The 24,114-nt window shown below is 36.7% G+C and overlaps 1 long non-coding RNA gene across 1 annotated transcript in view; it reads left to right on the top strand.

Moving 5' to 3' along the window:
- The first annotated feature begins 299 nt into the window (after positions 1 to 299).
- The window catches only part of LOC121832388 (uncharacterized), a 35,257-nt gene continuing 11,442 nt past the window's right edge, over positions 300 to 24,114 (top strand). The window contains exons 1-2 of the long non-coding RNA XR_006076044.2: positions 300 to 1,088; positions 10,600 to 10,734. This is a non-coding gene — a long non-coding RNA (uncharacterized LOC121832388). The remainder of the gene's footprint in view (positions 1,089 to 10,599; positions 10,735 to 24,114) is intronic.

Raw genomic sequence — 24,114 nt, 5'->3', positions numbered from 1 at the left:
GTTTGACAGTGACTCGATTGTATTTGGGGACCAGATACACAGCCAGGCTTGAGAAACACCGCCTACTTTGCAGAGTGAGGTAGCTGCGGTCTTCCTGATGCATTTCTGTGCACACGCGTTCGAACACACGTCGTCGTCAGCTTACACACGCGCGCGCGCGCGCACACGCACACACACAGACACACACAGACACACACAGAGGCCAAGGGAGATGCAGATTTTCTGACTCCGCGTGCACTCATCTGAAGGAGGTGCGGAGTGTGTGTGTGTGTGTGTGTGTGTGTGTGTGTGTGTGTGTGTGTGTGTGTGTGTGTACGCGTTTTCGCACAGTGCGTTGTTTATTTCAGTGAGTGCCTGTGAAGTCCAGCGTTGGAGAGCGGAGTAGTGTGCAAGCTAGCTAGGGAGAAAACACGCCGGGAGCAACAGTAATCAATATGTAACTTTCCTCATCCTCAGAGAAATCCCCGCTGTCCCCAGGCACCCATGCAAGGAAAGTCACTTGATTATGAAAGTGTTTCAGAAGAAAAGCAGACGCCGGTGGAGAGAGAGGCAGTGGCTCCTCGGAGGAAAAAAAAAAACCTCTCTTAAGATGTTTTGCAGCTTCATGAAACTGCAATCTGCTGAACGGTATTAGGGTTCTACCCTTCAGCCATCTCCTACCACAGCCCACACTGAATGCACTCCAACGCCCCTTGACACCCAATAGCTGTTGTCTCGCTCACCTCTGTTCATCTTACTAAACTTCCAAATAGCAATCTGATGTTTTTTTTTTCTAAATAGTCATTGATGATATTTATAAAATATTTTGTGTATAAAAGCTGAACTGTTAGTCAAGAATTTACATCAGTAGGAGATCAATGATTCAAAGATGCCTGTTTTATACACACACACACACACACACACACACACACACACACACACACACACACACACACTACCCTGGCTCTAAATTCCTCATCTTCTACGACTGAACGGTCTCAAAACTTGCTTTTGCCTAAACTCCTATCACAAACGTCCACAAGTCAAGACCGGTTTGCGTGTGATCTAGCAGTCTCGAAAAAGGAAAGTGATGCATTGAAGTAGAGAAGGTGAGTGTTTTGATTGCTAGAGTATTGATTGTAATTCATAAATACTGAAGTTAAGTTGCCATTTATAAATTGTGAATGACTAACGTACAAATCTGTAACATGAATCATTCAGGATTTCAAAGAAAATCAAATCCAGACCAATTACAAGAAAGTTCTGGAGATTGTTTTGAGGATAATTGCTTACAGATTCAGGTAGAGGAGCTATTAATTTCCCAGAGCTTCAAGGAGATAACCTATAGTCTGATTTTGCAGTCTGGTCTCTTTCCAAATTTACCACTCCCTTGGGAGACCAACAGCTCAAAAATTCAGAGAAGCTTTTTTTTTAATGAGACCTTCAAATTCTAAAATGCTCCTGTCTTGTCTTTTCTAAATAGATGGTTTATTATATCTATGTTTTTACTGAACAGAGGGCTCAGCCTTTTCAAAATCTAGGCTGTTTTGTTAAGTGGTCTTTAACCACATAGCCTTGTACAGTCTGAGCTTTATGTCTCTGGGGTTAATAATGATGTTGGTCGAAAACATGTACTTTGGAAGTTGAGGCTTCAAATCTTTAAAAGCAGGAACTGGCTTAAAAGAGTAGTGATCACACATTTAGACATTTATCTATCAATCTTTATTTATTTAGTTATTTATTTTTTATCTCATCCCGGCCTAGTTCTAAGGATAAACACCAGGGCCTTGCAAAGCTAATCAAGAGCTGTAATTCTTAGCTATGTCCCCAGGAACGCTGTGAATTACCTTTTCAAAATCATCATTCCAAAGTTATTTTTAATTGCATAGTAATGAGATATCTTTGAATTCTGCCATAATTCAAGAACAAAACAATAAAAAATTCCAAGGAAGGTTATTATAGTGTATTGATTAGACTTAATTCAACATAAATCTATGCAGTTGAGGGAAGACTAGAAACACAATGCCTGAGAAAGGACTTTATGAGAAGAATAATCTCAGAAGCATGTTTGCTGAGGACCGCCCCCCACCAGGAGTAATTATGCCACATTGCCCCCTAGTGTTTGATGGAAGAATTGCATGCATATGGTGAATGCCATAGGGCATCTGCCAAGAACTGAAGAAACCCAGGAAGCCTATTATTTTTCATGTACCTCTAGAGTTGAACATGATTACTGGATACTCACTGCTAACCTAAGTAACTAATTTTATCTTTATTATCTATACTTTATTTTTAAACCAGAAATGGGACTGACTGATATCTCAGTTCCAGTTTGGATTGTTTTCCATCCTTTGTGATTGATAATCACATTTAATGTAAAAAAAAAAAAAAATCTTAAACAGTTTTCAAAGCCTATCTTTTTCTTCCCCTCATGTATATTTTGTGTTCATAATACACCTACTTAAGGATTTATGATGAACTGTTCTTGAAATATTGAGCTCCATTAGGAAAAAAGAGATGATGCAAATATATTAGGCAGTGGAAGGCTGTGCATGTCACAATGCCACCATGCTAAGGTGTTTCGAACACTATAACGATGTCTGCATAGCAAAGCAATCTCAGATTTTTCAAGAACAGCTCGGTTCATAATCACTATTTGTAATTTCAAACCAGATTGAATCCTAAGCCAACGTCTTATCCTTCTCTCTTTAAACGAACATGTTCTGACCATCTAAAGATCGTGTATGCTTATTTAGAATCTATGTGAGAACTTGCAAAGGACTTAACATTTGATTAATTTAAAAAAAATTGTGTAGGTAAGTTGAGTGTAAAGGCAAATTGATTGATGCGTTGGACTGACTTCAAATGGAAGTATTGCATGTTAATTTTACAGACTAATAAGGAATAGCAAATGCTGCTATACCACTCAAATAATTGACTTCACAGTATTAAAGGGGAATCTTAAAATAGGACTTTATGGAATTTTGTACAATTTATTTAATTTTGGCTCAGAGACATTGCATAAAAATGCATAATTATGTGTTAAAAATGTAGTTTCAAGAGTTTATTCCTGTAGTCAGAACCACTGTTGTAGCAGTTTCCTGTAACTCATTCTGTTTTGCTATAACCTTCAATTTGATAGTATATAGCTCTTAAGATGAAAAGGCGAAGCGACTGCTTTCTATGCAGCCACTATTTACATGAAAAAAATCCTTCTTATAATTCTGTCTCTATCATTTCACTATCTGATTCCACAGGTTTGTTTTTAATGTACGAAACATTACAAACTAAATTTAATAGCAGAAGGTATTAGAAAACCAAATCCCAATCAAATATAAATTCTCAAAAGAATGAAGTATTGTGTTTTTAACTGGTGCCTCTCATCTTTTAAAGATATGTATGGCTCCCATCTTATACTAGTATTGACTGTTTGCAGACTTTTAATCAAAGCATTGCCTTTTAACTAATGATGAAATGACACTACTCAAAATCTTTCTCCCTGGTGATGACTATGAATTAGAATAAGCAATGTTAATTAACTATACATTTTACACTTTAGATGAAATGCATTATATTTTAAAAGATTTCTCTCTGCACATGGTAGAAATCTAGAACTGACTCCTGCAAGCTGTCTTCTGACCTCCACATTTGGGTAGAGGCACACACATGCCCTGCACACTAATAATAATAAAAAATAAATAATGAAACCTTTAAAATAAAAGAACCCAGAAATTTATATCAAAATAGCATTGCAAATTAAATGTAAGATGTTTGTCTACTTTTTATTAAAGTTATGGAATGTTGCAATTAAGAAATATGGGTAAGTAAAAATCCTATATTTAAAATTTCTTCTAAATACCATTTCTGTTATTATATGTTATAGTATGAAAGCCTATTCAGATATATGTGGCCTCCTTACTTCAATATATTAATAATGGAGCTACAGAGTGAAGCCATCAGCTGAGTGTGTGAGGGATTAACTCACAGTTCACACCATTAATGAAGCAGACATACAACAGACGTTTGTATATTTTCCATAAAACTAGAAGTGTATAAGTCAGAAGAAAACACTGATAAGTTTATAATCAATGATCAAGTGAGGAACTCTAACATGTCTTAGAACAAATATTCTGAATTGCAGAGGCTAATTTAAAATTTAAAGGTGAGAATTCGCTATTTAAAATTTATGATTAAATGTTATTTAATATAAAATGTCTCTTTTCTTTGCGCGCGTGCACGTGTACGTGTGTGTGTGTGTGAGAGAGAGAGAGACTGTGCAGGTGAGTGTGAGTGTATGTAAGTATGTGTAAGTAGATAAGCTAAGCCATACTTAAAAATGTATATTAACATATATTAATGCATCTGATGTGGAGCAACCCCAAAATGTTACTCCATATTAAGTATTTTAATGCATATAAAGATGAGGATTAGATTAAATTGTGTACGTTAACATTTAACATTAACATAAAAGTAACATTACCTTCATCTCAACAAATTCCAAATAGCATATGTATGTCCTTTTCTGTCTTGCCGGCCAAAAAGAACAGGATACATCAATTCCATAATTGCCACACTCCTGCCCCATAAGAAGTTACATACTAGCTCCCCCTTGTGTTCACTTTGAGAGACATTCGGGTATTTGGGAAATTTGCTGCATAGGAAAATTAGATGTTTAATATTGGCATATTACGTTTTAAAATGCAGAGCTTTTGAGTGAAATAGTTAATTTATAGATGTGACTGCTAGATCATTAAATTGGTTGACACTGGGAGAAAAGATAATATTATGATTTCACGCATTGTGCAGCAATTTCATTATTTTTTAGAGTTAAACGTATTAGGGCAGTGCTGACTGAGGCTGGGAAATCAGCCCTTGGAAGGTACCCGGGAAATACAATTCAGTAGGTGGCACTCTTTCCTCAGAGTCAGTTTCACAGTGGTGACCTGAAAAGATGTTTCAAAAGGCTGTGTCACAGGAGGTCCTGCCTTTCAGGTGAGGCCGGCACCAGATGCTTATGATCAGTAATGGTGCTAACGGCTCACACATTTCTCTCCATTATTATAAGATATTTAACCTGCTTGTTATATAGCTATCATACAGAGATCAATGAGAGGAATATGCTAGAAGTAGCTGAGCTCTTAGGAAAACAAATAAGTGTTCTACAAATCCTCTGCATTTTAATTATCTTTATAATCGTTAACCTTCCCAAGTTTCTGTGACAAGGTCCTACTTGGGTAATTATGGCCTCCTTATGTAAATTCTCGTTTAGTGAGCTATGCATAGTATTTTTTTCATCTTTAAAAAGGCTAGAAATATTTCAGTTGCAAACCAAGTGCTGTCAAGCAGCTATTGTCAGTAACTCTGGACATAGCACATTTTTGCTTTACATAAAGCACCTCGATTTAGCCTTCCTCCAGTTCAAAAACAAGTCCATGCTCAGAAAATTACTCCGTGGGTTTCTCTGAGTGATATTTTTGAAATCATGTCAAATAAAAGAAATCAATGCAATAGAACATCATTAAAAGTCACTGAGGTTGAATTGATTTTTTTTTTTGAGCTTCTGAACTCAGAAACTTCAAGATTGTCCATACCTTTCTGAATGAGAAATGCTGATAGTATCCAGGGAAAGGGCCATGAACCATCTACAAATCACCCATACTGATAGAAGCAGAATGACCTTCAATTTTAATTAAGCACTAAAGGGTTTACGTCCAAATTTGATTTAAAAAATGAGTGAGATATCTTTATTTGTCATACAAAATGGTGTTTAGAAGCTTGATATGAGACAACTGTAAATACAGTATTAATCAAAAAGATGTATGTGTTTAAGTGTAAACATATTGAAGAAAGCTATATTGGCAATTCTTTTCAAAACAATACAGATTAAATTTAGAAATATATTGACTATATTTAGATGAGTCTGGGTGATCTATTTTCCCTCTCCTGGAGGTACAGGAATCAGGGAAGGCCATAAAAAATGAAAGATATAATGAAAATAACATTTATGACAGCTCTGGCATTGGTACAAATATGAATTAACAATCTTTTGAAAGCATATCAATAAGGGCAGTGGTAATTAAACAATTTTGTGACAAAGACCCCAGGAATCCACAGACTGCTGCAGAACCCTTCCCTAATAAATTTGGTGGAGAGCTGTAATTTAGATTATACAGCTATCTTCACAAACTGTAAGAATCACATATACTTATTACATATACTCACACTCATGATAGGCAATTTAATGTACTCATTAGATGCGAACATTACTACAGGCTTTTCTCTTTAGTACTCAGGTGTACTAGCTAGAGCAGCATGTCCATTGAGAGACAGGGATCTTTTTTCCTCACATGGGAGAAAGAAGGACAGTATAATTCTATTTAGTTCGTGATGAAGTGCCTGCTAGCTAAAGTGAACAGAAAAGGGTATAATCAATTGTGAAATTTTAGAAGTTTATTTTGTGTTTCAACATTTGAAGAAATGTAGATCAGCCCTATACTAACATTTTAAACTAGATTCTTGAGTCAGGGGTTTGTCCAAGAATCAACAGAAGATGTGAAAATTTAATGTATACATTTTGTGGGGTTTTTGCATATGAAAACACACTTAAAGCATTATCACAATGTGCCTAATCATTAAAATTATTTACCAGATTGTTCAGAATAAAATAAATGAATGGAAGTCATTTTAACACACAAAATCCTGATCAGTGTATTATGAAGCACTTTGAGTTTTTGAATAATAATTCACAATTGAGTTAAGGTAAGAAGGATAATTTAAGAAATTATCCTTCTAGAAAGTGGCTAGAAAGAAGCTTACATTTTAAGAACATTGGCTTCTCTTCCAGAGGACCTGTGTTTATATCTCAGAACCTATATGGTGGCTCAGAACTTTCTATAACTCCAGTTCCAGGGGATCAAATGTCCTTTTCTGGCTTCCTGTGCCAATACATGCATACACATGGTGCACAAACATACACTCAAATGAAACTCCAATGCACATAAAATGTAATTAACTTGTTTTAATTTAAGAAAAGGAAACCATCTATACATAGAGAAAATATTATGTAACATCAATCAACTTCTAAGTCCTTCCCCTCATTTCAAACTGAATAGGTGACAATGTAGTTATGCTTTCTTTCTTTTTTTATTTTTTCTCATCTCACATCTTGCTAGTAAAACAAAGGCAAAGAAAATTGGCCATTACTATGATAAGAACATCAGTGACATATTTGAAGAGCTAACAGTGATTTAAACTCATAGGTATAAAGAGTATAGATAGAGGCAGAGTTATCAAGTCTTTAATCATTATTAACCTTTCCCTGGGAATAGGAGGGAGAGAAGCTGGAGAAAACTAGATATTAATTTCAAGTTATAAAAATAAAAAGAAAGGGGCGGGTGTTTCAGTAAAAGAGTGGGTACCTATTTTCCTGGTAGTTCTATGAACCTGGCAGCCTGTGTCCTTGTTTTTGTTTAAATCAGATCAAAATCTGAAGTGTGCTAACTTGCTCTCGAAAGATGAAAAGTTGCATGGATCATTGCAGAAAATGTGTTATGAAGGTCAGGATTGAGAAATTAAAACATATTCTCTCATGAGGCAGAATTAAGACGGCAATAGAAGTAAATCTTTATGAAAATTAAAGCCAGTGTGATGATTTTATTGAGAAACTTCCCCAGTTGGCTTGGGCATTTGAACACTTGGTTCGGTGATGTTTTGTGATGAGGTAGCACAGTCACATTGGAGAAAGTATGTCATTGGGAGTGGAGTTTGAACTGCTAGTTACCTCTCTCTGCTTTGTGCTTGTGGACAAAGATATGATTTCTCAGCTAAGCACATGATGCCTGCTAAAAACAGATGGTTCTGCCCCCCCGCCAGTTCCTGAATACCCACCCAGAGGCTTAATATTACTTATAAATGCTTGCCAATAGCTCAAGCTTATTACTAACTAGCTCTTTCACTTAAGTTAACCCATAATTTTTTTTCTTTTGAGACAGGGATTCTCTGTGTAGCTTTGCGCCTTTCCTGGAACTCACTTGGTAGCCCAGGCTGGCCTCCAATTCACAGAGATCCACCTGGCTCTGCTGGGATTAAAAGCATGCACTACCACTGCCCACCAACCCATAATTCCTATCATGTTTAGTCACGTGGCTTGATACCTTTTCTCAGTATGGCATTCTCATCTTGCTTCCTCTACCTCTGGCTGGTGACTCTCAGACTCTGCCCTTCTTCTTCCCATCATTCTCAGTTTGGCTTTCCTATCTAACTTTCTGCCCAGCTACTGGCCAATCAGCGGTTTATTAAACCAATTCAAGTGACAAATCGTTACAGTGTACAAGAGCATTATTCCACAGCAGCCTGCCCTTGGCTGCCATGCTTTCATGTTATGGTAGATTCATTCTTCTGGACTTATAGGGCAAAATATACTCACCTTCAAGTTGTCTTCATCATGGGCATTTATTTCAGAAAAAGAAAAATAATTCATATAGAAATTGGTATGAGAGTATGAACTGTAGCTACAAAAATGAAAGAAAGAAAGAAAGAAAGAAAGAAAGAAAGAAAGAAAGAAAGAAAGAAAGAAAGAAAGAAAGAATACTAACCATGTCAATTATTATTTTTTTTTTTTTGAGAAATAACAAGGGGTTTGAAACTTGGGACTGGAAAAGTGATTGAATGTTGTTGAATGTTTTAAGCAGAGTTTACTGTGGCATTCGAGTGTGAGTGAGAGTAATTCTATGAGCAATATAGATTATGGAGGCTCAGCTCAAAATGTTTCATTAGCACCTGTACTAGAGGCCATTTGTGTGATATTTTGTCAAAGCATCTGGCTGCTTTCTATCTTTCCTAAAAATGTATCAAAGGCTGTATTGAAAATTAATGGATGCCTTTTCTCCTTTTTTGTGGAAGACATTTCAAGACAGCATAATATTGAATCTATGTAATTTATTACTGATACTGATTATACAGATCTATAGTGCAAAGGGAAGTGGGACAAAAAGAAATACAAATGTACAGTATGTAGAGAAAAGGAACATTAGCAACCTCAATGTTGAATCCAAGGCATGAGCTAAAAGGGAAGATGTAATTGTTAAGGAGGTTAGCACAGTTAAGGAGGAGTCTTTTACTCAGTACTGGAACAAAGGGAAGAGTGCCCTCAGGGGGGGAAAAAGCCACTCCTGGTACCAATTTCTCTGATAAAACACTGACCAAAAAAAGCTTGAAGAAAAAGGAGTTTGTTTATCATAGACTTCCATGTCACAGTCCATCAACAAAGAAAGCCAGGGAAGGAGATCAGCTCAGGAAACTGGAGGCAGAAACATTAGAAGAGGCCATGAAAGAACTCTGTTTTTTGGCTTATTCCAAGTGGCTTGCTCAGCTTGCCTTTTTATACAGTACAGATCACATGCCCAGGGCTGGTATCTATCACTCTCAGTGTGCTGGGCCATCCGACATCACCCATTAACCATGAAAATCCACTCCCATAGACCTGCTCATGGGCCAATCTGATAGTGGCAATTCCTCAGTTGAGATTTCCTCTTCTCAGGTGTTTCTAGTTTGTGTAAATTTAACCAAATCTAACCACCACAAGTGATATTTTCAGAATGATTCTAGAGAAGTGGAACAAGTGGAAGATGAATCTAGAGTTCATGAAAGAACAAAAATATAAAATTTAAAACACCAGGTATACAAAATTAAAAACTACAGTAGGTGCGGACCAAGAGCAAAAAGAATGTGGCAGAAAAATGCCAGTGTCAGGAATACGATACCTTTATGTGTGTTGTTGATGACAGAGGCTCCACAAGGCCCCCAAACAAAATGGGTGCTTATTATTCCCCTCGGTTATTCAGCAGAGCTAGATAATACATCACCATGCTGAAAAAAAAAAAATAAATGAGCTGAGCTCTAAGCATTCCCCCTAACAAATAGCTTGCATAGTCTTGAAGGTGCAGTGAGGGCTTCTGGGCGAGAAAAACCCCTAAGGTTCTTAGCCAGCCATGACTCTTATAAAGTAAAATGCCAAACTTCCAGGCATGATGTGGTAACTCGTGAAATTGTGGCACAAAAATTATAGGCTAACCAAATATTCTCAGATTGTGTTTGAAGCCAGCTTCACAAGAGAATTCATGCCTTGTACTATAAACCTATTAAAAATTATCCGTAGTGGGGGAGGTTAGAGGCCCCAGGAGGGAACATAATACCATAACTCCCTTATTACACTGAATAGTTCACAACTAACCAGGTAGTTCAAAGCCAACCAAAACGTCATGAATCTGAGAAAGGGATAGGTTGGGACAAGGTTGGGGGAATGATAGAGACTTGAAAAAAAAGAGGTAGTATATAAGAGTGATTAGAAAGTATTATAACATTTATGTGCATTCTGCAATGCAGAAGAAACAGGCAGCACCGAGTAACAGAAATTCTGAAGGCAGAAAAACAGTAGAGTCAGAAAAATGTTTAATTATGAAAGGCCGAGCACACAGGTTTGGATGAGAGATAAAGTATGTCCAGGCCTGTGAACTACAATAGTTCATTGGGTATCAGATACAATATAAAAACTAATACAGATATGTTCTTTTAATGATGGAATTTCAAGAATTCTGAAGGAAGTATCAATTCTCATTCTAGATGGTACTCTGCAGTGCTGCTTTGGGTGGTTCCTGCTCTCAGGCCAAGGACCAAGATGAGATGCAGTTGACTGCATTTGTTCAAGTTCCAACTGACTAATCAACACAAGAAAAGGTCCTGTTATCTCCAGGGGAGGTGAGCTTTGGAGGCAGAACTGATATTTGATACAAAGAGCAAGACCACTTGAAACCTTCTTGCTTGGTTTGTGGATACATTCTTAGAGAAAATTATGGAAGAAGCGAAAGTTCTTTAACATCCCAGGAACTTTATCACTTGGAGTCAATTTAATGTTTTGGGGATAACATACATTTTCTTCATGACTTCACTATATAAAACTCATTTGTATACTCCCTGTGTCCTCAAAATCAGAGAATGATGCAGCCAATTCAAGGACCTTGACATGTACACTTAGGCCCTTCTGTGTTTGTGCTTCTTCCTATTCAAGCATCAGAAGGATTCCAGTTTCCATAGTTCTGCCTGATCTGTCTGTGTTGTATGGCTTTCCATGACATTTCCTAAACAATTCCTTTTAGTAACTTACACTAACACCCTTATATCTCACAAAATAGACTCCTCTTCTAAATCCCTCATCCTAACAATATCAAATATTTAATATAGAACTTTTAGCTCTTAAAAACAAAGACAAGTGGAATTATCTGTAATGAAAAAAGAAAAAAAAAAACTACTGTAAGTGACCTTAAGAACAATGAATGAATAAGAAAAGAAGATAATTCATTTCTTCTTTGACTGAGCAGATGAGGTTTAAACCTTAAGGATGGAACTGATATGAGTTGTTCCATCCTTAAGGTTGTTGCTTAAATTCACTTATTGGTGCCCACAGAGTGAGGAAAGTTTTTTCAAGTGCCTTCTGGACATCTGTGCTGTCCCTGAATCGAAAATCAGCAAAATTTGTTCTCTCTCAAGACTGAAATCGATCTAATTCTTGAATTCTGCTCTGAATATCATTGGCCTTAGGTACAAGAAATTTCTGTGGCTTTTGGAGGTTCACATTATGACTTTCAATACAATGGTTTTTTGTTTGTTTGTTTTTTGTTGTTGTTATTTTTTCAAGACAGGGTTTCTCTGTGAAGTTTTGTTGTCTGTCCTGGATCTTTCTCTGTAAACCAGGCTGGCCTTGAACTCATAAAGATCCGCCTGGCTCTGCCTCCTGAGTGCTGGGATTAAAGGTGTGTACCACTACCGCCTGGCTTGACTTTCAATACATTTTAATAAAGGGATATTTCAAAACTTTAATCTTAGTTACATCTGAAACACTCATTTTTTTCCCCACACAATGTAGCACATGAGAATATTCCAGGGATTAGGATTTGGACATCCCTTGGGGAATGGGACCATACAGTCTAGTTCTAAAATAATTGGATAGGAACTTGTATAATTGTTACATGACAGTGTTTCCCTTATGTAGCACTAAATTTAATATAATTAAAATTAAATTTGCATCAAATAATAAATGTTAAATATATTAAAATATTCTTAAAGCTTGTGTGCATACAGCTGTACATTGAAAAACAAGAGCATGAAACATGTTTAATGATAAACAATAAACACATGTTGGAATGGCAGTGCAGTGAGTGACTTCTAAATGGCACCAGTTTTTAAGTGTTGTATTATTGAACATATTCATTCATGTTAAACATGAAAAAAATTGTAATAATTATTCTTCACCAATATCTTAATTTCTATTAAGCTGCTACTTTTTTGTATAGACTATCTTTGTTTTTATTGTTGTTTGCAAGTTTTTCTTCTTACAGACAATTATTTATTTCACTGAAATCTCTTGGATCTCCAAAATTACAGAGTTTCACAAGTAACTGATTGCTTTTTCCTACTTTTTCTTGTTTCCCACAATTAGATGGAGAATAAATAAGCAATCACCTCAAGTAGAATAATGGTTTGCTTGGTATAGTTTCTTGAATAATACTGCTTTAAACAGTCTTGAGAAAGCAAGTAATGAGATATAAATGTATTCATTAATTTACGGGTGAATAAAATAAGGATCTATGATTTATTATGCTGTAGTTTGACATGCCCAAGAAGTTATTTGTTAAACTTCCCATTTTATTTCTGTAGGTACAAAAATTTGTTATGTTTGTTTTATATATTAAGTTGAATACCTCATGAGTTACCTATGTACATCAATTATATTAAAACTGTAGTTAATAAAATAATATTTTTCTTGTTAAAGAGTGGTAGTCCACAAAATTCATTGACACAGGTGTCTTCACATGTGTCAAATTGAAAATTATCTGTCATGTATTCAACTGGATTTAAAATATCTTCAACATAAGATCTGAACAAAGATGACTCTGTGTGGCCCTACAATGCACCTCTGTGGAAGAATTAATAAATTCACTCCACAACACATCTGTAAATAAAGTTATGCTATATAATAAAGTACCTGGGAGTCACTGGCACTATTAAAAATTCTTTTACTTTTTGAGATTATAATATGATTACATCATTTCCCCCTTCACTTCCATCCCTCTAAATTCTCCAATATACCTCTCCTTGATTTATTTCAAATGCATGAACTCTCATTTTTCATTAATTCTTGTTGCATATGTTATGTATATTGGATAATTTTAGTATTTATTAAAAAAATCTTGAGGATAAATATTAAGGAATAATCCTGAGAAATTTACAGAAACATAATCCTGCCTCTCTATTTCAGGATCCAAGAGAGCATGCAACCCCTTGACCCTACCTCTTCCTTTCCTGCGTGCCTCTCTTTCTCCTCTTAATCAGCCAGAGAACTTGATGTCCCATTCCAGACAGCTGACTGTGGACTTCGCCCATTGAACCAAGATCAGTTCCATGGTGGTCCCAGAACAATCAGCATGAACAAATATTCTCCAACATTTCCCCATTTTTGTCTAAATAACAAGGAAGAGTTTTAACTCTATCATAGTAAAACTATATACAATAAGAACAATTATCAGGTATTCTCTAAACAGAAAGGAAAGATTATCTTTTAAAAATGAAACTATATACAACAAGAATAATTATCAAGTAAGAATTACATTCATAATGTCTGGTCCATTTGTATTCTGTAAATACAGAGAAAATACTCCACTAACTATCATCTTTTGATGAGCTCCGAGTTTTATACCTAAATTACTTCCTATCATGACTAAGGAAAACTCTTTAACTATCTAGTTTTTAACCCCATCAAAAGAATATAATATTACCCGAGTAAACAGGAAGTACAGAGCAAGCAACTTTCAAAACTATAAGCAATGATAAAAACAGCTGGCTGCCTGGACAGTCCCCCAAATATCCACTGTAACATTGGGACATCCATCTTTGGCCTACATGCTTAGAATAACTGACAAACTTTTCTGTAAAGCAGGAAATTTTTGAAGGACTGTCCTACCCTGTCTTGGCAAAGTTCAGCATTTGCTTTTTTTGTGTCCTGCTGGTCTAGTTTGGATAGCATACTTTCAGTAGTTGAGTCAAGGGCAGTTTCCTGCCCAAATGGCTAACTTTCGCCAGAAAAAGCAAACTCCAATTGGAGGTTCTTCAATACACATCATGTTTTTTTGTAGTTAATTGGTACTGTCAGGAGCAATTATGTCCCACTGTCAAGAAAAGTTTTATGTTGTTAAAACATTTTTAAAATGCCATATTCTTTAGGTCTTTGAAGTGTTTGAAGATCAGCTATTTATATAAAATGTATCTCTGTGTGACCTCGAAAATACACCTAAAATGACTATAAATTTTATAGTTATAAATGACTGACTATTAATCTGTATTTCTTTATTATCCTAAATAACTTTCAAGTACTAAAACTTTACAGTGTACTTTTAAATGAGCTACATAGGTATAATACCTTAAATAAGAACAGAAAAATATACAAAGTATAACAAAAATAACCTTAAATTTCTATCAATATACAGAAATTCATGCCAATGTAAAATATTAGAGATTAATAGTTGCTTTTAATTTGAAATACAATCAATGATTGGTCCTTTTTAATCCTATACTTTCCGTATCTGCTTTTTTCTTTTCAGAATGAGAAACCTGAATCTAATTTTCTATGCTTAGTTTTCTTCATGACCATGGCTAATAACAACATGTAACCAACCTTCATAAATGATCACAAACATCCATTGAAGGACCAAAGAGCAGCCACCCATCTCTTGGGAATGTAGGTGTCATGCTCTTAAAATTACTTACTGTTGTCTGGGATACAACAATATCTTTAGGGGCCCTGAAAAAATTGAAATAAAGACCAAGTTCAGGGAGAGCTAGCTGTTGTCTAATCTTGATGTGATAGGAAGATGCAAGACTTATCTGAAATCCTGATTGGAGTAGTCTAGAAGGCTGGACCATTTTCACTAACTACTTTGAGGTTGTCTTGAGCAGTTTGTAGTACGAAGCTAATTTTTTGGGTGTGATCATCAGCTTAGTGGCATTACCACAATCCAGGTGGATTCATCATTGTGAGGCCCCAACATACTTTTGTAGACTTTAAAAGTTGCTGTTAGGAATGGTCATAGTTCACTGAAGGAAACAATTTAAATGTCATGTGTAGTAGATATCGGAGGGGTTAAGGACCACAATCTAATAAATACATGTGTGGTATACAAACTTATTTCCTAGTTACCTGACTCAGACTCAGGCCCAAAATCACATATAGAAAGCTAGATGAAACCTATTTCCAGAATTAGTACTATTCTATATGACCAGTAATATCATGACAAAATGTTTAAATAAATTTTGAGATAATATTTATACCTAAAGAAAAGTCTTAAGGAGTCAAAAACTAAAGGACTACGAGTTTGTGGCAATAGAATTGTCCCTAATTTTTGTTTTTCTTCTGTCCCACACCATGTGGCTCTTCTGACATGAGGCAGAAATTTTGGGTTTTCCTTTAACATGCACACTTGAATTTGAGAAGAAGACAGCCATGGTCCAACTTTGTCTTTGTCTTTGAAGATAGCTTTAGGTTTCAATTGAATTGAGGCTACAAAAATGATCAGTTACCTTATATATCTGTAAAGAACAATAGAAAAAACATTTGGGAAGATTCATGAGATTTTATTCTGTTGGGAGGGTGCTATACCCTTAGGCTAAATTACTTTTTTTCTTCGGGCATTTCCTCTGAGTGATTTGTCCTTATTGCTCAGATTTCTCATTTGTCCAATGGTATTTAGATTTCTTAGTTGGATATTTTTATTCTTCTGGAAAGGCAAAAACAAAACTCTGCCCCAATCTTAAATTTGGGGAATTTCCATTTTTGTCAGGTTGAATTGCCACACTGTTTAATGAACTATTGCCTCTCCTAATCAAGAGGTCTCATGTTCAAATCAAATCTTTATCAATTTTGATTATATTCATAGCCTTTCTTTTCCTGTAGAAACAAAAGCAAAATCTCCTCCCCAATGTAACTCATATCCTGGTTTCCATTCTGAGGTATGGAATCCTTAAAGTATACAAGTTGATTCAGTCCAGCATTTTTCTACTATCCAATGTCTTTCCAGAGCTGTTGTTCCTTTTTCATTTACATTTAAAAATTTGAAGATTATAAAGCATTGTGCAATCTATCTCTGGGGATCTTTATTATTCCCTTCTGTTTATTAAGTGTATCATTTAATCAGATCTTTCTGCAGTTTCTTGTCCTATAGGATTGTGTAGTATACCTATAATATACTTTATATTGTAATAGGCAAAAAAATGTTTCATTTTACTAGAGACATATGCTGGAGCATTGTCAGTCTTAATTTGTATAGGTATTCCCATAATGGCTATAACTTCTAATAAGTCCGTGATTACACAATCAGCCTTTTCAGAACTCAAAGCAGTTGACCATTGAACTCATGAATATTTATCTATGGTGTAGTATATATACTTTAATTTTCCAAACTCCACAAAATGAAACATACCAATTTGCCAAATTTCATTTCTTTGAGTACCACTAGGATTAGTTCCTTCAGGTAGTAGAGATTGGTTATACAAGGTACAAGTAGAACATTTCCTAATAATTTCCTTGGCTTGTTGTCAAGTGATAGAAAAAAAATCTTTCTTCAAATCCTTGTTATTACCATAGTGTTTCTTATGAAATCATGAACTTCTAGCATGTTTCCTACCAACAGCTGATCAATTTCATCATTAACTTGTGAAGGGGACCTGGTAGAACCACGTGGGATCTGATATATGTTATATACAAGTGGTGATTTCTATTTGTAATTATTTTTTGTAATTGAGTAAACAACAAAGTTAATTCTGAATCATCTGTAATAAGTTCAGCAGTTTCAATATGTAAAACAACTTTTTCTACATATTGAGAGTCAATAACTATTTAAGAGGTTCTGGAAATTTTAATAGTACCATGAGAATAGCATATAATTTTTACTTTTGAATGGAATCATAAGGGCTTTAGGCCACTCTACTTAATATTCCAGAGTCACAACCTGTCTTTCCTTATTTATTTGCATCAATATAGTATGTAGGCGCTCCAGAAATTGGTGTTTCTCACACAATGTGAGGAAGAAGTCAATTGGTTCCTTTTATAAACTAAAGTCTCTTGATTTGGGGATATTTGTTGCTTAACCCTCCCAAAAAAATTATTGCAAGTTTTTTGCCTATGCCATTTTTATGTCAATAATAAGGAAATTTCAGCATTAGTAAAAGGCACTACAATTTCTGCTGGGTGTATTGCTGTTAGTTTATGAAGTCTCAATTTTCCTTTTAGAATCAATTAAGAAACCTTTTATACATAGGTCTTTATTTTTTAACCTGTTTACATGTGGCGTAAGTGCCCATTCTAAAATATTATCTTCCCTCTGCCTAAGAATTCCTGTAGGGGAATGCTTAGATGGTAGTATGATGAAGATACAATCAAGCCCTGGATTCCAGTGATCCACGTATGCATCTTGTATTTTTTTTTCTATCAAAGCTTATTCTCTCTCAGTCTCAGCTGATAATTTTCTTGGACTATTTAAATCCTTATCACCTTGTAAGATTTGAAATACTTTATTTAGTTCCTGAGTTGTCCAATTGTGGGCTGTGGCCCATTAATATCTCCCAGCAATTTTTAAAAATCATTAACAGTTTATAATTGATCTCTCCTACTTTGTACTTTTTGTGCCTGAGTTTATTGCAAATCTATCTCATATTCCAGGTAATTAGTAGAATCTTCTCTTTGCATTTCTTCAGGAGCAATTTGTAATCTCCAACTTAGCAAAATTTCTTTGCTTCTTCAAACACCTTTTTCTAAGTTATTTGCATCTGAATCAGCTAGTAATATATCATCCATATAATAGTAAATTATAGATTGAGGAAACTACCAATTATTCCCAATGTCTCTTGTATAAAATATTGACACAGGCAGGGATGTTTAATATCCCTATGGCAGAACTTTCCACTGATCCCTTTTAACAAGCTGAGAATTATTATAAGTAGGCACTGTGAAGGCAAAATTTTCTCTATCCTCTTCTTGTAAAAGTATAGTAAAAAGGCAGTCTTTTAAATTAATCACTATAATGTACCATTATTTAGGTAATAGGAAAGGCAAGGGAATTCCGGGCTGAAATGAGCCCATTAACTGAGTCACCTTATTTATGGCTCTTACATCTGTTAACATTCTCCATTTTACAGATTTATTTTTAATGACAAATATAGAATTCCAAGGACTGGTAGATGCTTCAATATGTTGAAAATCTAGTTACTCCAGTTTCAGCTGTTCTAATGCTGTAATTTTTCTGATGCCAAAGGCCATTGTTCTACCCAGGCAGGTTTGTCAGTTAACCATTTTAAAGGTAGGAAAGTTGGTGCCCTTGAAAGATCATTAACTGTTGTGCCTGTTTACATACAACTTGAACAGACTGTGACCATTCTTGATAATACCTTTTAATATTTCTCTCAGAAGCATTCTTTATTTTATGGTTCATTTCTGAGATTGGAGGAATGTTTATCTGTGTTTTCCCTTGTTATAAATCATGTCCCCATACATTGCTATGTTAGCCACATATAGTTTTAATTTTCCTGTGTGTACTTCTGTCCCTATATACTCTACTCATCATGTACCTTGTTTTACCTAAGATAATGTTCCAAATCCCTAGGTGCTGAACATTTACTTTCTGAAGAGACCAAATTGGATGACAAGTCTTCAGTGAAATTTTGTTAAATCTTTCCCTGTCTCTACTAGACCCTCAGTTTCAATGTCATTTATTGGTATTTTAAGTTTGCATCTAGTCATTTATAGAAGTTTGCCAAAATACTTATTTTATGGTCCTTCCTGAATTTTTTTTTTTTTTTTTTGCCTATTGAAACTGTTCTGTCATCCATAGCAGTATGTTTTTTGTTTGTTTGTTTATTTTTTTTTTTTTAACATCAGGCATCAGGTCCTTTAATTGCTCTGTGGAGGAATTTCCTCTATGGTGACAGGGAATGATTAAACCACATTTGACACGGTGATCTGCAAGAGGGCCGCCCCTCTAGGCTTTTCCCAATGACAAAGGATTATGTTGACTGTCCTTTGTTGATCTGAATTCATTAGTCCAACATCTGAGCTTGCTGTATCTTCCACATACTCCGGAAGGCTGGAGTCTTCAGGTTGGATTATCTGTAGAAAAAATACTGTTTCTAGGAATGTCCTCCCTACAATCCCTTTTTAGATGACCTTGTTTGACACAATCAAAACAGCTGACATTTACATTTTTTTAAAGTTTTTGTAAATCACCTCTCCTATCCAAGTATGATCATGAGTATGAGATTCAATATCGACTGTATGTCAGGTCCATTCATCTATGGGCATTGATCTTACCTTTAAAGACCTGATTATCCCTTTGTATTGTGAATTAGCATTTTCAAAAGCCAAAGATTCAATTAATATTTGTCTAACTTCTGGCTATGATTTACAGATGCAGTCAATCTTTGTAGATAGAAATCAGTGAAGGCTTCTTTTGGCCCTTACATAATTTTAATAAATTACTCTTTTCTGATTCTTCAATCCTGTCCCAAGCATTCAGAGCTGGTGAGTGGCATAGAGCCATGGTGTGATCATAAAATCAGAATATCTTTGTAAATCAGCATAAATCAACCTTCAAGAGGTTGATTTTGGGAAATTTCAATACCTCTAGGCCTACTTCACTGTTCTAGTTTCCTCTCTCTACCATGTTTTCCATTGTAACTGAACACCAGCTTTCAATACCGCTGTAACTAAATCTTTCCAATCTTGTATAATAATTCTGCTCCTAGTTGACCATGAATTTAATATCTATCTCACAAAAGGTGAACACACACCATATGAAGCTATTGCTTCCTTATATCTCCTAAAATCTAACATTCCCACAAGATTGCAGTAAGCTTCTGCATAGCTTTGGGAATGCCTGTCATCTGGTGGTCATTGTTGTATGGCAACTGAATAATTCAAGGTTGGCTTTCTAATCACTTTAGGCTGCTCCTCTGTAGTTTCATAATGCAGTGGTATAGTAGGTTCTGCTCTAAATTCCTCTGTCTGTGTCTGAGTATTTTTCTTATTTTTATTAGTAGATCTTTCTAAGGTTTGTATCTCATCAGTCAGATTTATTATTTTCATTAGTAAGTCTTGTTAAGGCTTGTATCTTATCAGTCAAATTTTGATTATATTCACTAGTAAGTCTTTCTAAAGCTTGTATCTTGTCAATAGTAACCTTTTCTAAAGCATGTATCTTATCAATAGTAAGTTTTCCTAAGGCTTGTGTCTTATTAATAGTAAGTCTTTCTAAGGATTGTATATTATCAGTAAAATTATCATATTTGGCACAGTTATCAAACCATTTTTAAGGATAATATATGAATTAACTAACTGATAATAATTATGATTGAAATTATGTCAATATCAGCTAAGTTGTTCATTCCCTCATTCATTTTTTCCATTTGTAGGTTATCCATAGTGGCAGTAAACAGAGTTCTAATGCCCTGAATTGTGATATTTTTGATTGTTAAGATGGGAAAGTCCCCCCCCCCACTTTTATATCTTAATTTCCCATTTAAAAATTCCCAAGTGTCTTACCATATTTGATGATGCTGACAGCATTGGCAGAGATGTACTGGGGGTTGGATAGCTAGCTGTAGTGGTGGTACTTTGGGTGGACAGTAGGGTGTCCCGAGCTGTGCTAATTTCACACACTGGCTGGGAGCCAGTGTGGCTACTCATGTGCTGTTCTGGTAGAGACAATGAGCAAATGTAAGGAAACAGAAGGAGGAAACCCTTACTGCTGGGATGCAGAATGGTATAGGACTATCTGACCTGCCATTAGTGGCAGAGTGCAGGACCCAGTGTGGCTGGGACAGAATGTGGGTCTGGACTGTACTCTGTTGCACAGTAATGTTGGTGCCAGGTCCAGAGTGCCAGCTGGCTGGGGTGGAGTAGGCACAGTTGTGGTGGTTTTTCCACTTGGGGCATGATTCAAAGCCCCAAGTTGGGTGCTAGATATTGTTGTTTTTTTTTTTAATTGAAAAATTTATTGAATTTATTGAAAAATAAAACTTGGGGATAAAGATTAAGGAATAAATCCAAGAAATCCCCAGAGCAACCAAGACATGATTCTCCCTCTCTACTTCCTGGATCCAAGAGATCATGCAATCCCATAGTCCCTCTTCTTCCTTCCCTGTGTGCCTCTCTTTCCCCTTAGTTGTCCAGAGAACTCAATGGCCCATTCTAGTCAGCTGAATGTGTGTGTGTGTGTGTGTGTGTGTGTGTGTGTGTGTGTGTGTGTATTCCAAAAAAACATAAATGTGCCCTGCTAAGTCTGTATAATATTAATTGGATGCTTTAAGGTCTGACTATTTGGTATTAACAAATTGGTATGCTTTTCCTGGGGAAGATGTTCTTTAGATCTCAGCATTGGTTAGTTTTCTATAGTTCTTTGTGTAGGGTTGTGGCTTTCTGGGCATTTCCCCACCCATGTTATCACATATATTGTTGTTACCCTTGCTCAGTTCATGTTTAGGCAGTCATGTTGGTGAAACTTTATGGATATAACTTCTGACATTACTAGGAGTTTAACATTAGTTGTAGTTTAACATGCCCAAGAAGTTATTTGTTAAACTTCCCATCTTTATTTATGTAGGTACAAAATTTCTTGGTACAAGTGTCTTCACATATGTCAAATTGAAAATTTTCTGTTATGTATTCAATTGGGTATTCTACAATCATTCTACCCCCTTTCCATACTGTTTTCTGAGCCTTAGGTGCAGGAATTGTGTAGGTGTATCCCCTGGGAGTAGGCTCCACAACTCTACAGTTGAATTGGTTGCGATTTTCCATAATGGTCTCTGTCTATTGCAAAGGGAAGTTTCCTTGATGAGGGATGAAGACTATACTTACGTCTCAGTCAAAGAACAAATATTCAGAATACAGTTAGGAACTCTTTTAGTTGGTTTAGTAAAGTAGTCACTGTATTTTTTTGTCTTCTTTTAAAAAAAATTTTGTTGATTCTTTGTGGATTTCACATCATGCATTCCAATCCCACTCATGTCCCTGTCCCCTAGCCTCCACCCTGTGCACTTGCAACCCCATTCCAAAACAAAACAACACTTAAAAGTATAGCCAAAAAACAAATATAAAAGAAAAATAAATCTCACCATGGAAGCTGTAGTGTGGCCCAGTGAGTCACACAGAATACCCCTTAGTCCATACATAATTACTTGTAAGTGTTCATTGCAATGGATTGTTGGCAGGGCTCAAGACCTCTGGGATCTGCTACCCTATTGATACTGGACCCTCACCAAGTCTTTTCCTGCATATCCTGTTGTTGTACTATATCATGGAGATCCTTTAGCTTTGGATCTGCAAGTCTGGCCCTTTCATACACTCCAATAGTTCATAGATGAGGTGGATATTGGGGTGGACTAACATATAGCCCTGGTTCTGGGCCTGGGTGGTAGTTGGGTTGGTCAGCTTGCCAGCTTTTCCTCATCATCACCATCAGGGCAAGCTTTCCAGCACCGCCCATTCTAGCTCACCCAATGCAGCAGGCAGCAGCAAGGAGCAGGGCCCGTTCTCCTGCTCTTGCTACCAGGGCCAGCTCTACTGTTTTGCCCAAGATAGGTGTCTAGCCTGCTCTCCCAATTGCTGCTCCCGGTGAGGGTCAGGGCCAGCTCTTCTGTTCTCCTGCCCCCAAGGCCGGCTATCCTACCTGCCACAATTGGCTGGGGGGAGAGGGCCATATTTCCCTCACTCATGCCATGATTTGGCAAACAAGAGAGGGAGCAGGTGCCACTCTCCCTTTTTCAGTCCACAGGACCAGCTCACCTCAGTCCCCACCAAAAAGGGTCAGTGCTAGTGTGTTGCCCAGGTGACCTGCAGGGCCTGCTCTTCTGTGTGCTGCCTCTGGTGAGAGCAAGACCAGCTCTCGCACCTGCCCGTAGGTGGTAGAGAGCAAGGGGGTGCGTCTTTCCCTCACCATGCCACCACATGGCAGATGAGGGAGGGTGAGGTCCGTTGTTCTGTTTTACACCCTCTGGGCAGACTCACCTGCACCCCTGCCAAGAGGGTTAGCTTTACTGAGCTGCCTGGGAGAGGTACAGTGCTAAATCTCCCACTTTTCTGACCTTAGGGCCAGCTCTCCCAGCAGCCCCAGGAAGCGATAGGTGGGTGAGCGGAGAGGCCTTCTCGCGTGCTCACTCAGTCATATGGCTGATGAAGGGTGGAGCTAGATCTCCCATGCACTTTTGCAGGGGGCAGATCAGCGGTGGCCCCCCAGCAACAGGGTCAACTCTACTCTGCTGCCGCCATGAGGTACAGAACCTGCACTTCTTAATGCTGCAGCCAGTGAGGGGCAGGGTCAATTCACCAACTCTCATGACCCTGGGACCAACTCTTTCCGACTGCCATAGGGGGCAAGGGTCAAGGGTAGGTTGTTTTCTAAATTCTATGACTTCACTAGCCCTGGGCAGTTGACTAGGCTTCCTGCGCCAGGCATGGTTTCTTTCCTGTTGAGAAGTTTTAAGTCCAATCAGAGAGCTGCTGGTTGCTGCCAAGGTATGCTTACCACCATGCATCCGTTATTGTGCCATGCTGGTCATTGTTGTGGTTCATAGAAATCATAGCTGCACAGACCTGTTGGTTGTTTCTCTCCTTTGGAAGCTTGCATTGCACTTTCTGTTACTATAAAAACTACTCTAAGGAAGAGATATTTCTGTCAGTTCCAGCTCAGGGGCCTATATGCCCTATGTCTAAAGTAAATGGTATCTCCAGCAATAGGTATTTACCTTCCACCTCCTGGGTACAACCAAGAGCAGTAGCAATAGCATATAATATTTTGAGGGTCTCTTGAACAAGTCAAAAACAACAATGCAAAAGAAAGCTTCTCATGCTTAGTGATAGAATAGTTATTAAATGGTCTTGGACCCTTGGAGAAGCATTGTCAGCCCAAAGATCATTGGAATTCTTATAGGACCTACACTTTTATTTTATTTTATCTTATTTTACAATACTATTCAGTTCTACATAACAGCCACAGATTCCCTTGTTCTCCCCCTTCCTGCCCACAGCTAGGCCCCGGG

The sequence above is a fragment of the Peromyscus maniculatus genome, chromosome 9 (genome assembly GCF_049852395.1).
Source record: "Peromyscus maniculatus bairdii isolate BWxNUB_F1_BW_parent chromosome 9, HU_Pman_BW_mat_3.1, whole genome shotgun sequence".
Lineage (NCBI taxonomy): Eukaryota > Metazoa > Chordata > Mammalia > Rodentia > Cricetidae > Peromyscus > Peromyscus maniculatus.
Note: the sequence above shows the minus strand (reverse complement) of the source record. Positions and strands in the feature narration are given on the sequence as shown.